Genomic DNA, 14,992 nt, shown 5'->3' with positions numbered 1-14,992 from the left:
AATGGACCTCCGTCTAATAATTTGGCATAATATCTGGCCATGGAACTGGGGGGTTAAACTTGACCATTGTTAATGATCTGGCCCGGCGCGCGCTACTTCGTAGCACTTGCCATCGGGCATTTCGAGAAGAAAGCGGCGCGCGCTACTTCGAAGAAATTTAGACGAGTAACATCCGTCAAGGGTTAAACCAATTCTAATAAAACAAATATTTATAGGTTACTCATTTGTTTCACATTTCAAAACAGCTCGATCCAATTGCCAATCCGGTGAGTAAGTTAGAATGTTCTGTCTTTGCAGATATATTTACGCTACAGTTCCTTCAGTTTATTCAGACGAATGTTGAAAATGTTCATGATCTTTAAGTAGACTCCCTGAAAAAATTTGGGTAGACATAAATAATACATAATATCGACAATACAACCAAAAAGAAAATATGCGCGTATGTGCGCGCGCTTTCTGTTTTACTTAACTGACGCTATTTGCTTTATACATTATAAGTAGTCAAAAACTTGCTAGAACAGTAGAAGAATGTGAATTAAGCTATCTCTTTTTATATGGAATGGCTGGAAAAGGGTGTCACCTTGACATAGAGGCACTGTAAGATTCAGGGCCGCGCGCGTCTGTTATAGAATTCTTAATTTAAGATCATATTAATACTTACGTGTTTTTGACGATTGCAGTGAAGGATAGAAAACATTTGGCAAGCTGACAGAGAAACATAACTTCCCTTCCATCGGACACCGGTCCAAAATGAAATTCTTATCCTCATCTCAAATGAAGTTTTTGTGTATTTAAGAGATGGAACTGTCACCCTTCGAATTTCTGTCTGAAGTTAAGATAACATTATTATAAATAACATAATCACCATTTGGGACAGGTGCTAACTATTAAACCACCAAAACATGTCTCACCTACCCCGGAACAAAAATCCACTACAGCTAGGGGTAAAATTTTACAGTCTTGATTTGTCCTAGATTTGAGTAATTTACGGATGGGCGTGGCCCCTGGGAGTTGCCTGAGTAGGTCAAGAGGTCGAAACCCGGCTTTTCTGATGGTTTGAGACAGGTACTAACTATTTAACCACCAAAACATGTCTCACCTACCCCGGAACAAAATCCACTACAGGGGTAAAATTTTACAGCCTTGATTTGTCCTAGATTGGAGTAATTTTGGGATTGGCGTGGCCCCTGGGAGTTGCCTGAGTGGGTCAAGAGGTCGAAACCCGGTTTTCTGATGGTTTGAGACAGGTACTAACTATTTAACCACCAAAACATGTCTCACCTACCCCGGAACAAAAATCCACTACACCTGTGAAATCCACTACACACATCAAGGAAACGTGCTCTCAGAGATAAACATAACTTACCTTTCGTACAGGGAAAGCTGGACACCGGTCCTAATTCTTATCCTCATCTCAAAAGAAGTCTTGGTGTACTTAAGCGAAGGAACTGTCACCCTCCGAAACACTGTCTGAAGTTAAGATCACAGTGCTGGCAAGCACGACCGTTGCATTTATTGTGGGTATACTATGTTCCCCATTTACTATTATACCCCCTTTACTATTATACCCCCTTTGGTACACGTTACAAGCCTCTTTTGTGCACGCGAAGCGTGCACTCCGGCCGGAGGCGGCGGCCGAAGGCCGACGCCTCCGGCAGGAGTTTTCCAGGCATTAAGACTCATCGGAAGTCGTTAAGCAGAATTATTTTTAGTTCAAAACATTCTAATTTGATGTCAAAGATGACAGGAATAAAAAATAGTTATGTTGAGATTTTTAAGAAATTTGCATAAAATACTCGCCAGCACTGTTATACGAAATTCGGTAAAAAACCCAAAATCGCCATATTCAGGTGCCTTAAAAACCATGTTAAAATTGAGTTAGAGATCTGAAATTTTTCAGGGCGTCTAGACGTTGATCAAATCGACTGCAAAAAAAGTTTCAGGTTTCAGGAGTATCGGGAAATGGGTTTTCTAGAACCCCTGTTTTACGACAGATTGTCGTGATATATATATATATACATATTCAGGGATAGACGCTTTGCCAGTCAATTGTAGCCTGTATTTAATTGTCCATAGATTCAAAAGTATAAAAGATAAAGCCATTTCCGACCACAGGTCTTGCAAATAATTGTTTACACTTTAGTTTACATTGTATAAAAAAATTATTTGACGTCATAAACACCCCTTGATGACGTCATCAAGTTAACCGTTTTTAAAACTTGATTTTTGACAAAGTAATAACTTTTAAAATTAATTTTAAGGGAGTGTTATAAAGTTGTTGTACTCTATAAGTGTATATTCACCTACAAGCATAACTGCTTGGCGTGATGAGGTACATCTTTGATTGGTCGAAGGTCTTTCAACAACACAGCATCATCATTTTCATAGTAGTCCCCGGCTTATGACGGGTTCATAGCGGTATTAAACATGTTTTTCTGGGCCCAAACATTCTACGCTCCTACTATGCTATTACTGGTCTCTTGACTAACTCCCAATCATCTGTCCATATGGTATTGTTTCTGGACAAATAGATGGTATACGATGCCCTCAGGCTGATCTCAGCGATCTTCATGCAGGCCTTCTTCTTCTCTTTGTTGTTTACGTTCAGGTGGTTCATAAAGGTTGGGAGGCTATAATTGTAAATGCCTCGAGCTCCCACTTCTACTGTCTGGAGCTTGCAAGCCCATCCGTTGGCTTCTATCTCTTCTGTCAGCTGCTGATATCTCTTCATCTTTCGCTTCTCTTGATCAGCAAAGTTCTGCTCATTTCCACAAGTCAGCTCCATTAGATAAACCTTCTTTGCTTTATCTGAATAGATCACTACATCAGGTCTTAGTGGTGTAGCTGCAATGTGCTGCGGGAAGTTCCTCTGTCTCTCATCCTCATCAAATATTATCTTCCAGTCGTTGGCATCTGAAAAGAAATATCTTTTGGTCTTATGATGAGTTGGGTCAGCTAAGGTAACCTTCTCGCGCTTATTGCCTGCCTTGTGAAAGACCGACGGTGCCCTCTTCGATTCCTTGGCGATGTCGGAATTAAACTCTTCAATGGGTGATGAAACAGTCTTCATGATTTCACGTAGGACCTGATCATGGCGCCAGTTGAAACGTCCCTGTCTCAGTGCAACCTTGCAGAACGTGAGGATATGATTGAGTGTCCCTTGTTTGCTGCAGAGTTTACAGTTTCCTGAAACGGCTTTATTCCAAAGCTTTAGGTTGCTAGGTGTTGACGCAGTGTCATGGATAGCATTGACATGAAACTTTAACAGTTCCGGACTAAGTTGATAGATCAGGTTATTCCACGTGGTGTCAAATGTCATTGTATTTTCCCATGTGAGAAAGAGGTTTTGCCGCTTTTTGTCAAAAAGTGAACAAATAAGTGTCTCTTCATCAAAAGTCCTCACCATGTTGGTTAGTAGTTTCCTCTCTGATGTGTCCTCATATCTTGTCCCATACCCGAGGCCAGTTGTACCAACTGCAGGTTTTCCAACTAACTCTTGGAAGTAAAGTTGGCGCTGACGGTCTTTCAGCTCTTTGGGATAAGACCACATCTTCTGTGTGTCTGCAATAGCCTTATGGTTAGAGTACACTTTTTTGATGTAGGGGTCACTTGAGTTACAAAGTTGGTGTCCCTTAATAAGTTGGATGACTTTGTACTCAGTGCAGATGTTTTTCAGCTGCAATCCTTTCTGGTCTCTACTCCTGTAGAGGACGGTGGTGGTACAAGGATGCGCAATCCCTAGCCACTTCTTAAGGTATCTGTTACACAGTGCCTCAAGCTCTCTCACAAATGTGATGGGTAGGTTATAAACAGTAAACCCCCATGACATCTTACTAATGATGAGGTGGTTATACACCCACGCCTTCATTGGACCAGTGATTTCATCATTAGACGTTGTTTCCAAAAGGTCCTCTAACTTCTTCTTAATCATGGACCGAATTTCCTTCACCTCAAGATCTACATACATGTACATTCCTAGGAACTTCATTGGTGCTTGGATAATGGACGGCACCTGTTGTTCGCTTAGTACAAACTCTGCATCATAGGTATTGTACTTTCCTCCAGTACACTTCATAGACATAGACAGGCACTTCGATGGTTTAGCCTTCATTTTCTTCGACCAGTCCAGGAACTCTTCTACTACCTTCAACATCTTCTTCATCTCCTTCTCGCTCTTCGAGAGCAGGGTTAGGTCATCAGCAAATGCTTTCTTTGAGGTCTTGCTATCACAGAAGCTTGGCTCATACCCAACTTGACTGCACAGTACAGCTAGAAGTTCCAGTAGGATGTTGAATACTATAAGGAACAGGATCACGGACAGTGGGTCTCCCTGGAACAGGCCTAGCTCATACCAGAATGTTCTGGATGTCCATTTCCTGCACTTAACTAGGACACTGAGGCTTCCATAATACTCAATTATAAGCTTAATGAAGCTTTCAGGTAGGTGGTACCGGCGTAGGGCATAAATAATAAGGCTGTGCGGGACTCTCCCATACGCATTCATAAGGTCAATCCAGATCACGTGGACTTGTCTTCTGTGGCTTTTAGCATCTTTTATCTCTTCAAGGAGGGCTTGAGTGTGTTCTAGGCAACCAGGGGTTTTCTTCATGAAACCTTTCTGTACTGAGGTGTCAATGAACAGATTTCGTGTCATGTGCTCAAGTACACGGTCTCCCCAGATGGCAAAGAACAGCTTCCCACTACAGTTTTGGAGTGTGATATTACGGAACTTGCCAGGATCTTTTAGATCATCCGTTTTAGGAATTAATGTACTCACTCCCACCTTCCACTGTGGGGGGACAACTCCTGTTTTCCAAATCCTGCATATCAGATGGTGTAGATGGTGACTGAAAGTTCGACACTTCTTGTAGATCAGGTAGTTGACACCATTTGACCCAGGTGCTGACTTATTTCTCCTTGACTTAAGCTTTAGGTGGAATTCATCCCATGTGGGTGGCGCTGTACTGCAGATCCAATTAGGTTTGTCAAGGTCTTTCAGTCCTGTGGGGTTTACATATTCACGCTCTCGGTCATCATCTTTGTACTCCTTTTCAAAGAACTTAGATGCTTCTTCACTGTCGAACTCAGGCTCTTTATCTTTAGTCTCTTCCTTCGTGAGCAGTTTCTTACCATACTCATAAGGGTTTTTTCTAAAGAGTTTGGAGCTATTCTCTTTCATCTTTTTCCTTTCTTTCTTCTGGGCGGTCTTTCTTGCTTTGTTATGAAGTCGTACTAGTTTCAGGTAAGAAATCTTCTGTCTTTTAACCTGTTCATCATCATTCGAGTCGCATACTCTCTTCCATTCCTTTCTACTCTCTTTCTTCATTTCCCTCAACTGTCTGCACTCAGCATCAAGTCTCGGTTTTTTCTTCGATGGTATAATATTTGTTGAACCGACTTCGCATATCAACTCGAGGTAATCATAGGTGGTGTTCTCAAGTAACTCCAAACCCTTACTAGGGTCGCTGTGTGTAGTGAACTGGAGACCAATTAGACCGAGGTCTTGATCAATCTTGTCCCACCTAATATCATTGGCCTTAGGTAGTTTTAATCGAGTTTTAATAACTACCGGTTCTGGTGGATCTGCGTGAGATCTAAAGTTTGCAGACGTAGACGTCCTCCATTTTGCACTGTGGTTTGTATCCTGGCTGGGTTCCGTCTCCGTGTTACCTCCTTCCTGACCGATAATGCCTACGGCATCTTCTTCCAGGCTCTTGTCCGGTGTCTGCTTACAAAATCTCGCGTGTTTCTTCACGTGCTTAAACCACCTTTTACACTTATCACACTGTTGGTCGTGTGTAACACTCCGCCCTGTGTTGTTTCCACTATCATCTTGCTGGCTATTAGTTGCTGTGGGTGAAATAGTAGCAGGGGAGCTGGGGTTCACACCCAAGGGACTTCCCGGTCATTTGTTTTCGTGAGGGTGCCCGACGTAGAAACGCCACCCTCAGTTAGAAGTCAGGTAGGCGCAGAGTGAGAGGGGAAGTCGTGTCACTCTACTGGCATAACCATCAAACCATGCAACTTCCCTTTGACGAGTAAACGCCATATCTCCAAGGAGATTCCAATCCGTTAATCAATGTGAGGATAACCCTCCTCACTCGGGTCAATTTCCAATCATAAGGAGTGTTATAAAGTTGTTGTACTCTATAAGTGTATATTCACCTACAAGCATAACTGCTTGGCGTGATGAGGTACATCTTTGATTGGTCGAAGGTCTTTCAACAACACAGCATCATCATTTTCATAGTAGTCCCCGGCTTATGACGGGTTCATAGCGGTATTAAACATGTTTTTCTGGGCCCAAACATTCTACGCTCCTACTATGCTATTACTGGTCTCTTGACTAACTCCCAATCATCTGTCCATATGGTATTGTTTCTGGACAAATAGATGGTATACGATGCCCTCAGGCTGATCTCAGCGATCTTCATGCAGGCCTTCTTCTTCTCTTTGTTGTTTACGTTCAGGTGGTTCATAAAGGTTGGGAGGCTATAATTGTAAATGCCTCGAGCTCCCACTTCTACTGTCTGGAGCTTGCAAGCCCATCCGTTGGCTTCTATCTCTTCTGTCAGCTGCTGATATCTCTTCATCTTTCGCTTCTCTTGATCAGCAAAGTTCTGCTCATTTCCACAAGTCAGCTCCATTAGATAAACCTTCTTTGCTTTATCTGAATAGATCACTACATCAGGTCTTAGTGGTGTAGCTGCAATGTGCTGCGGGAAGTTCCTCTGTCTCTCATCCTCATCAAATATTATCTTCCAGTCGTTGGCATCTGAAAAGAAATATCTTTTGGTCTTATGATGAGTTGGGTCAGCTAAGGTAACCTTCTCGCGCTTATTGCCTGCCTTGTGAAAGACCGACGGTGCCCTCTTCGATTCCTTGGCGATGTCGGAATTAAACTCTTCAATGGGTGATGAAACAGTCTTCATGATTTCACGTAGGACCTGCTCATGGCGCCAGTTGAAACGTCCCTGTCTCAGTGCAACCTTGCAGAACGTGAGGATATGATTGAGTGTCCCTTGTTTGCTGCAGAGTTTACAGTTTCCTGAAACGGCTTTATTCCAAAGCTTTAGGTTGCTAGGTGTTGACGCAGTGTCATGGATAGCATTGACATGAAACTTTAACAGTTCCGGACTAAGTTGATAGATCAGGTTATTCCACGTGGTGTCAAATGTCATTGTATTTTCCCATGTGAGAAAGAGGTTAAGGAGTAATTTTATTCAAAATCTGAGGAGATTTTTATCTTAAATAATTGTTCAAGCATTCTGAAAATCTACCGGAAAGTTTTTCTAGCTTGCTCCTTCATAAAGATATTCGTCATTGAAGTTTGTGCTTTTTTGAAGAATTATTTTATAAAAACGTCAATTTTGCGATTTAGTATTCTCTGGTGTTGGGCCATGCCTTGAGTTGAGGAGCTCAGTTCTGCTTCCTATAGGTATAAATTGTGCATTAGGCTAGTTTTGAAGTTGAAAATCGAAAAGTTGCACACGTGGGGACACGCGCGCCCAAATTGATAGAAAATTGCTAAAATCACTGAAAATTGCTGTTTTCGTCATTTTCTGTCAACTTTAGAGTGCCGTTGTGATTACAGTTCTTCTTGAAATACTTTGAAACTTTGCATGCTTATCAAGCTATATATAAAACAATTACATGAAAAAATTTACGGCGATTCAATATTGGATGCGCACGCAACGTCCGCTCAAAGTTTGCACGTGCGAAAGGTGAGAATTTTGCTCATTCGTGATTTCCAACAAATTCTGCTTTGCCACGACAGTTTAATGTCATTATATATGAATTTAATGCCAACTTGAATGAGTATTAGGTGGCATATTCAGTCAGTGATCGACCGATATGCTTACCTAAACACAAGGAAATGTTTTTAAAGGAAAATTTCGAAATCGTTGAAACTTCCTCCTTATTAATTAATGAAGATATCAGTTTATATTTCGACTTTATAAAGTACCCTGACATTATAATCAAAAAGAGATGATATTTTACCAAAACCCATATTCATGGGTAGAGTGGACCGCTGCCAGTGTCTCTCTTTCCCAAACAAAAGGAAATGATATTAATTTGATTGACCGTTCTCAAATGCAAAATGATACCGAGAATGAAATCGGTCGCTCGCTTTTCCCATTCATTTACAATTGTAATAGATTAAGAAGATCTACCCAAAGGCAGCTGTACTCGGCAATAAAGATTCAATAAACTTCAGCTAATTCAATAAGCAATAACTACTACCCTTACCCCGAAATACTAGGTATCGATCCGAACGCAACCCAAAGAGATTTTTACAGCATCTGACTGATGTAATCAATCGAAACTTATTACAATTCGTAAGCCGTGAATGAATGGGAAAAGCGAGCGACCGATTTCATTCTCGGTATCATTTTGCATTTGAGAACGGTCAATCAAATTAATATCATTTCCTTTTGTTTGGGAAAGAGAGACACTGGCAGCGGTCCACTCTACCCATGAATATGGGTTTTGGTAAAATAAGATTATTTTAAATAACATAATCACCATTCAAAAAGGGATATGAAATATTAAACTATATTCCAAGAATCGGAAAAAATGACAATCTTGTTGTAATTTGATTTGAACGTTTAGTTCTCAATGAGCATAGAACAGAGCTGATAGTCAGGTGATGTCATATTCACGTTAAAATGTTACTAAACAGACTTAAAACTGAATGAAAATCACCTTGTATTGTACAAAATATGAACGTAGTTGTGGCAAAGTCAGATTTTCTCTACCAGGAAGGTGAGGGGTACTGAGCTGGTACTCAGAAGACTTACAGTACAACCAGTTGTAATCTTGTAGGAACATATCAACACAGTTCAATTCTGCACTCACACTTAAAATACAGTTAAAATATTTTAAAATAAAATAAGGTATAGTCTGCTAATACAAAAATTGTAGCTGGAAAAATAACATACTGTAAAACATCAAGCTTGTAGATGATGTTTTACAGCATTAAATGAGCAATGGCAGGGAATATATTTCTCGAGCGAATGTTCTAAGAGCAAAATGTTAATTCGATTACTGTGAAACGTGAAAATAAGGATAAACTCCCTGCCATTATCCCACAAACGGTTAATCATAGCCAACAAAATCTGCATCACCCACTGCTTACCAACGAGGAGGTCTTACCTATTAAAGCAGCATCAGATATTTGTTATGTTTTTACAAATGATTTAAAACGTTACAAAATTATGATTCTTATAATTACAATAACAGACGATAAAATAATAATAAAACGAGACACTGACCTTTTCCAGAAGAAAACAAGCTTAACATGATACTTTTACTACACCAACTAAACTTTACCCTGCATTTATTTAGCAACTACTTCCCAACTACTTTGTAAAAATGTAAGTTACTACATCAAATCCCTTCCCTATCTTTCATAACTAAATTTGGTAGCTCATTTCCTTCCTGGTGTGAATTCCAAGGCAGTCATTGAGCCAGCTCAACACTATGATCCACAATCTAGCCTAATGCAGTGTTTTTCAACCACACAACTAGCAGGATCGAATAGGTGATCTTAACTCAATGAGTACTTCATGGCTCCTCACACAACAGTCAATTTCTCAATCTTTCTCTCAAAAATAATGTTAAAAATGTATATAATAAACAAATAATTTTCGCAACTACTCCATTGGATTCAAAAACATGTAAACATGTTTTGCTCGACAAATTTTCGTTGAATTTTGTTGAATTTAGTCAAGATAAAAATATGTAATAAAAATAATATAAATGCAATGACTTAACTTGGAATAAATCAATCATAAAATAAATTTGTCACGATACATAAAATAACTGCAATAGAATCAATCTGACTTATTTAATACTTACACCGAACAATTGACACAAAATAAATAATACTTGAAATCGACACAAAATAAATCATACTGAATGATACAAAATAGGTTAAAAGGACTTGCTTGCTCTAATATTTATAGTGATCTGTACATAAAATAATTGTGAGTACTAATTTCATAGGTGAGCTTGTTCAAGACTTCGAGAGCTATGAGCTTTAATTTTTGTTTTTCTCTAAGTTTCTTGACAAACTGATTGTCCTCAATGGAATCGGTTGATTGCCTATTAGTAATTAATTTATCTACGGCACCTGATAGTTTGTCGATGTCTTTTTGGTAAGATAACAATTTGGTGCTTATGAGTTCAATTGAGTCCGTAATCCTACTTGTATAGTATGCTAATTCATTATGCTGTCTATTATTATTACTGTCTTTTGGATCCTTAATACAACTAGATGATGCCAAGGCTAATCTGCGACTACTACTGTCTAAGTGAATAATTTCATCTGGGACAGCGTTAAGAATTTTGGAAATACATTTAGCCATGTTGCTGTGTTTAAGCTTATCGTATTTTTCAGGATCAGAGGGAAACATTTCAATCAATAATTTCAACATTGACGAAAAGTTTGCAGGCAGCTTTTGTCTGCTAGGATTTTCCCTATCAATGTTAATATTTTCTATTATTTCGCTTGACGTTATGATATCAGGTGTTAATAGTGGGCCCTGACCTAATAGTTTACGCAAATTGGAGAAATCTACCCCACCATTGACAAAAATGTTGCAAGCAAATTTCTGATAGATAGCAGCTTTGGTATTTAGAATTATCTCAATCGTTGATGTCAATATATTGTGGATTGGGAAATCAGGAAATAACTTTGATAAACATGGTGGGCATGATGACAGACAGTTTTCTGAGCGACATTCTCTAGAGGAAAAGAATTTAAGGTCGTTTTCCGAGGACAAACTCATATATCGTTCATTAGTATTGGAAACGACAAAATTTGAAATGCGATAAACGTGTCCTGCAAAGTCTTGGATGTTGGACGTTATAAATTCTTTGGTAAAAACAATGTCAGGAATAGGACTTCTTTGATGAAATGCAGTGATGGCAGAAGAAACTGTGCTACGATAAGTTTTGAAATTGTTTGCAGTTTTAAAGTATCTGGAGATTTCTTGACGTTTTAGGACATTAAGCAGGAAACTCTCTTGAAAGTGTTTTCGATTGGTAAAACTGTGAGCAGAGACCTTCAGTTGCCGAAAAATATCTTCCATGCGTCCGGCATGCACTGACAAAAAGTTAGTAAGTTCGAATGTTGGACCCATGTAGTAAACTATGCCGAGGAAGTAAATAGAATTAATAACTTTAAGAGCAGTAGGTATCGTAATCTGTATTTCTTTCAAAGTTTTAAACCATACAAAAATGATATTATGAAGCAGCAATGTGGAGGCACCTGACCGTTTAGACTCATCTTTGTATCCAAATATATGAATTTCTAGAAGTGCTCTGAAGTAAGTATAATAAAGGCATTTAGGACATTTGGTCACAATTGACAAAGTAAAAATATCCCCGCAAATATTACAGGACAACCCGTCTGGAAATAATTTCATTTCTAGTTTCTGAACAATTTCAATTAAATTCTTAAAAACTGACTCGCCAGATTTTTCGTGTTTTGATCCGTAATCAAAATTACAACAATTGGATATAATCTCATGTACTAATTTTAATGGTCCGTCACCTTGAGGTCCTGGAATGTGTTTGAATGATTTGAGGGTTTCGCCTCTGAGACCATGAAGACATTCATTTCCCAAAAGTTCAGCCCCTTCAAGACCAATTTCTTCAGGTGATTTATCAGGAGTAGCCATGAATAGAATAGGGGGTCGCCTTATACCCCCTAAGTCATTTTTCAAAAACTCTTTTATCTGTTCGCTATTCATATTATCAAGACGCTTATGTGGCCATCTTATTTTCATTAGTTCTAATGCTGAGGCGGGTTTATCTTTTAAATCTTGTAGCGATTTTCCGCGATTTTCAGGATTTTCGAAGAACCCACCTTTATTAGCATGTTTTGTAGTTTTGTCGAATGTCATGTGTTCAAATTTTACAATTTCGTAATATTCATAATGATCTATAGGGAAGCATTCTAATAAGGTAGGATTACGATACGGTCCACTCTTGTTTGAACCATTCTCAACACTCCTTACAGGCGCATCGCCATTCACAAATTTTAATCTGTCCGTGAATTCGATTCCGCAGTTTGTTTTAATTGTAACTTTAAAGGCAGCTAACTGGTTAGTTCTAAATTCTTGTAATGCCTCTTCGCTTTTGGTTGTCGAAGGAGACATAGCTATGTAATGGATGTAAATTTGCTCGACAGCTTTTTGTAAATCCCCTTCACATAGATCATTTGATTGGTAAAGGGACTTGCTGTATAAAGGCCAAACGACAAAAAGGATGTAACTTCTGTTTAAAATAACGGCGTGATCATACCACATTGCAAAGCTCCTTGTAGACTCAGCTTCTTCAAGTTTTTTTCTAAGAAAACTTTCGTCGTATTTTTGGAAGTCGCTATCACAAATCAAACTATAACTCTTTAAGGTGCATTTCACCTCGTCAATCGACAAATTTTGGTAATGCTCTTTTGGTTTGGCCTTCAAGAAATTATTACCAGACTGGAAACTAAGGGAATGTTCTCTAATTGACATAAGGTCAACTAATCGTGAGTTAGCTGCTACCTGTTTAGGACATGATTTAACCAAATCCCAACCTTCATACAAAAGTGGTATCTGGGGAGTCCCCAGCAAAATTGATTGGAGTTCTCTTAGTATTTCAACTTTTTCATCAGCGACACTAGCTGGAGGAATTCTTGGGATATAAAGATCGTCAACTAGAGGGTGGGGCTTGTAGCGTGTCCGGGCATTACTGTGGACAGCAAGTATGGGTCTTAACTCACTGTAAATACCATGATTTCTCGGAAGTAAAAGGTAATTTAAGCAGACAGATTGTGCATAATCGGACAATCTTTTCCCTCCTTTAGGGCCAGTTAAACTATATTTTGTACCCAGTTTAAAGAAACCTGGTTCGAAATGGTACGTAAGGACGTGCGAACAGTATTCATTAAACAGGTCCCCAAGCTCAATATTTGGATCGGATGACTTAATGTGGCGATAATCTGGTAGATTAGACAGATGTTGCTCGATGTCTGTTTTAGAAAATTCAGTGCAAAATATAGTACGGTCTAAATTCTCGACCTGACTTCCTGAAAGACCACTGCCATAGTGGATAAGCGCACTAGCCTCGGTTAAATGATCATTGAATTTTGCAACATTGATGGTTAGTTCCGATTTGTACCGCTCAAATTCCACTTTTAATTCGCTCAAAGATATTTCGAAATTTTCGACACTTTTATCGTAGCTAGAAAGAATTTCGTAGGAAGTCCTGCATATGCATTCGTGGATTTCCTTAAAACTCTTTCCACGACCTAACTCGTTATTAGCAAATTCGGATAAAATTTTGTTGCATCTACTTTTCAAATTATCACCTCCGTCATTGTTTGACATAGGTTCCGTACAGACTCAACTCTGCACCCGTGTCAATATGTTCATTATATGCAAGCCTCTTGATTTATAATCACCGAGTCTAGTAATTGTTTAAGAGAGTTCTCTGGCAGTTACGAAACTCGAGAGACTGTGGGATACTGAAGGGAAAGGAAGCAGTTCTAACGAGCTCTTCTCAAACACAAGGATATAACTTGTGAACTCGGCTAGTATATATGAAACATTTGTCATGGAGTTGTAGAGGGAGTTATGTGCCTCGCCGGGCTAAAGTAGTGAATGACCTTGCTGTACGGCAAGTTAAACAAGGATCTGAAACTACTAGGTTCCGTACAGACTCAACTCTGCACCCGTGTCAATAATGTTCATTATATGCAAGCCTCTTGATTTATAATCACCGAGTCTAGTAATTGTTTAAGAGAGTTCTCTGGCAGTTACGAAACTCGAGAGACTGTGGGATACTGAAGGGAAAGGAAGCAGTTCTAACGAGCTCTTCTCAAACACAAGGATATAACTTGTGAACTCGGCTAGTATATATGAAACATTTGTCATGGAGTTGTAGAGGGAGTTATGTGCCTCGCCGGGCTAAAGTTTAAGTAGTGAATGACCTTGCTGTACGGCAAGTTAAACAAGGATCTGAAACTACTAGGTTCCATACAGACTCAACTCTGCACCCGTGTCAATATGTTCATTATATGCAAGCCTCTTGATTTATATTAAAACAAACACTACAAGGGACGCCTTCTACTTGTGGCCTACTGTTTTCATGTGAAATGCGAATTTGATCACTCCTATAAGTCTGCTTAAGAGAATCTAAAACCTCTTTATTATCGGCGATACACTTGGCTTGACCAATAATTCGACGAAAATTTCGCGAATCCAAGTAATTACGAACGTAACCAAAATAATGGGGAAATTGATTCACATGGTCTTCTACGCGTCCGTCAAATTCTGACAATACAAAATGTGCCAAAATGTACTTACAGAAAGGAAGCTTTGAGTATCCAGATTTGACTAACGCAGAGTATACACAGTCGCTAAGAAATTGAACTTCTATTTCGGTACGTGATCGTTTGCTCATTGTGCTAATAAAAACTAATTACCACGAACGAGGAAAATACAAAATGTACGGAAATAGGAAAGAAAATGTTGAATATATATATTGCAAGCGAGCCCCAGAAACAATCCTAATTATAGAATGACATATCTATAGGTAAAAGTATCCAACGCGAAATAAGAGCGCAAATTAGTACAGAAACACATATCGGCGCGGCGTGAAGGGATTGTTATTAAAAAGTTGAAAATTCTGCTTTTGAACTGTAAAATCGGTTTTGTTGAACGAAAACTAAAAATTCAAAAATTCTTTTAAAGATTAAATTTTTACCATCATTATCCAAGCATTGTGAATACATTTATGGTATTTTGTGGTCAAATTTAACTATTCTTGACAGAATTCCTATGCGCGCGCAATCTAAACATGAATTGTAATGGCTAATTACTTTACAGACACGCGCGGTGTCTTCAGCTGTATCGAAACTATCATATTGGTGGCGCGCCCGCTGGCCGGTAACTTTTCCTGGGCAGAGATAATCAGTATACCACAAAGAATAATTACC

At 39.1% G+C, this 14,992-nt stretch overlaps 1 long non-coding RNA gene across 2 annotated transcripts; it reads right to left on the bottom strand.

Annotated features, from left to right (window-relative positions):
- Nucleotides 1-269: 269 nt before the first annotated feature.
- On the bottom strand, nt 270-14,706 carry LOC134821096 (uncharacterized). 2 transcript variants are annotated; one of them, XR_010160971.1, is made up of 4 exons: nt 14,361-14,706; nt 1,367-1,470; nt 662-826; nt 270-371 (listed from the first exon to the last, which is right to left on the bottom strand). It is a non-coding gene; the product is annotated as an uncharacterized LOC134821096 (long non-coding RNA). The 2 variants fall into 2 exon arrangements; XR_010160972.1 differs by lacking the exon at nt 1,367-1,470 and having other exon boundaries at nt 14,361-14,703.
- Nucleotides 14,707-14,992: the final 286 nt, after the last annotated feature.

Source organism: Bolinopsis microptera, chromosome 9 (genome assembly GCF_026151205.1).
Source record: "Bolinopsis microptera isolate Bmic1 chromosome 9, MBARI_Bmic_1.0, whole genome shotgun sequence".
Classification (NCBI taxonomy): Eukaryota; Metazoa; Ctenophora; class Tentaculata; order Lobata; family Bolinopsidae; genus Bolinopsis; species Bolinopsis microptera.
The sequence above is the reverse complement of the archived record's forward strand: the minus strand, read 5'-3'. Positions and strand labels throughout refer to the sequence as shown.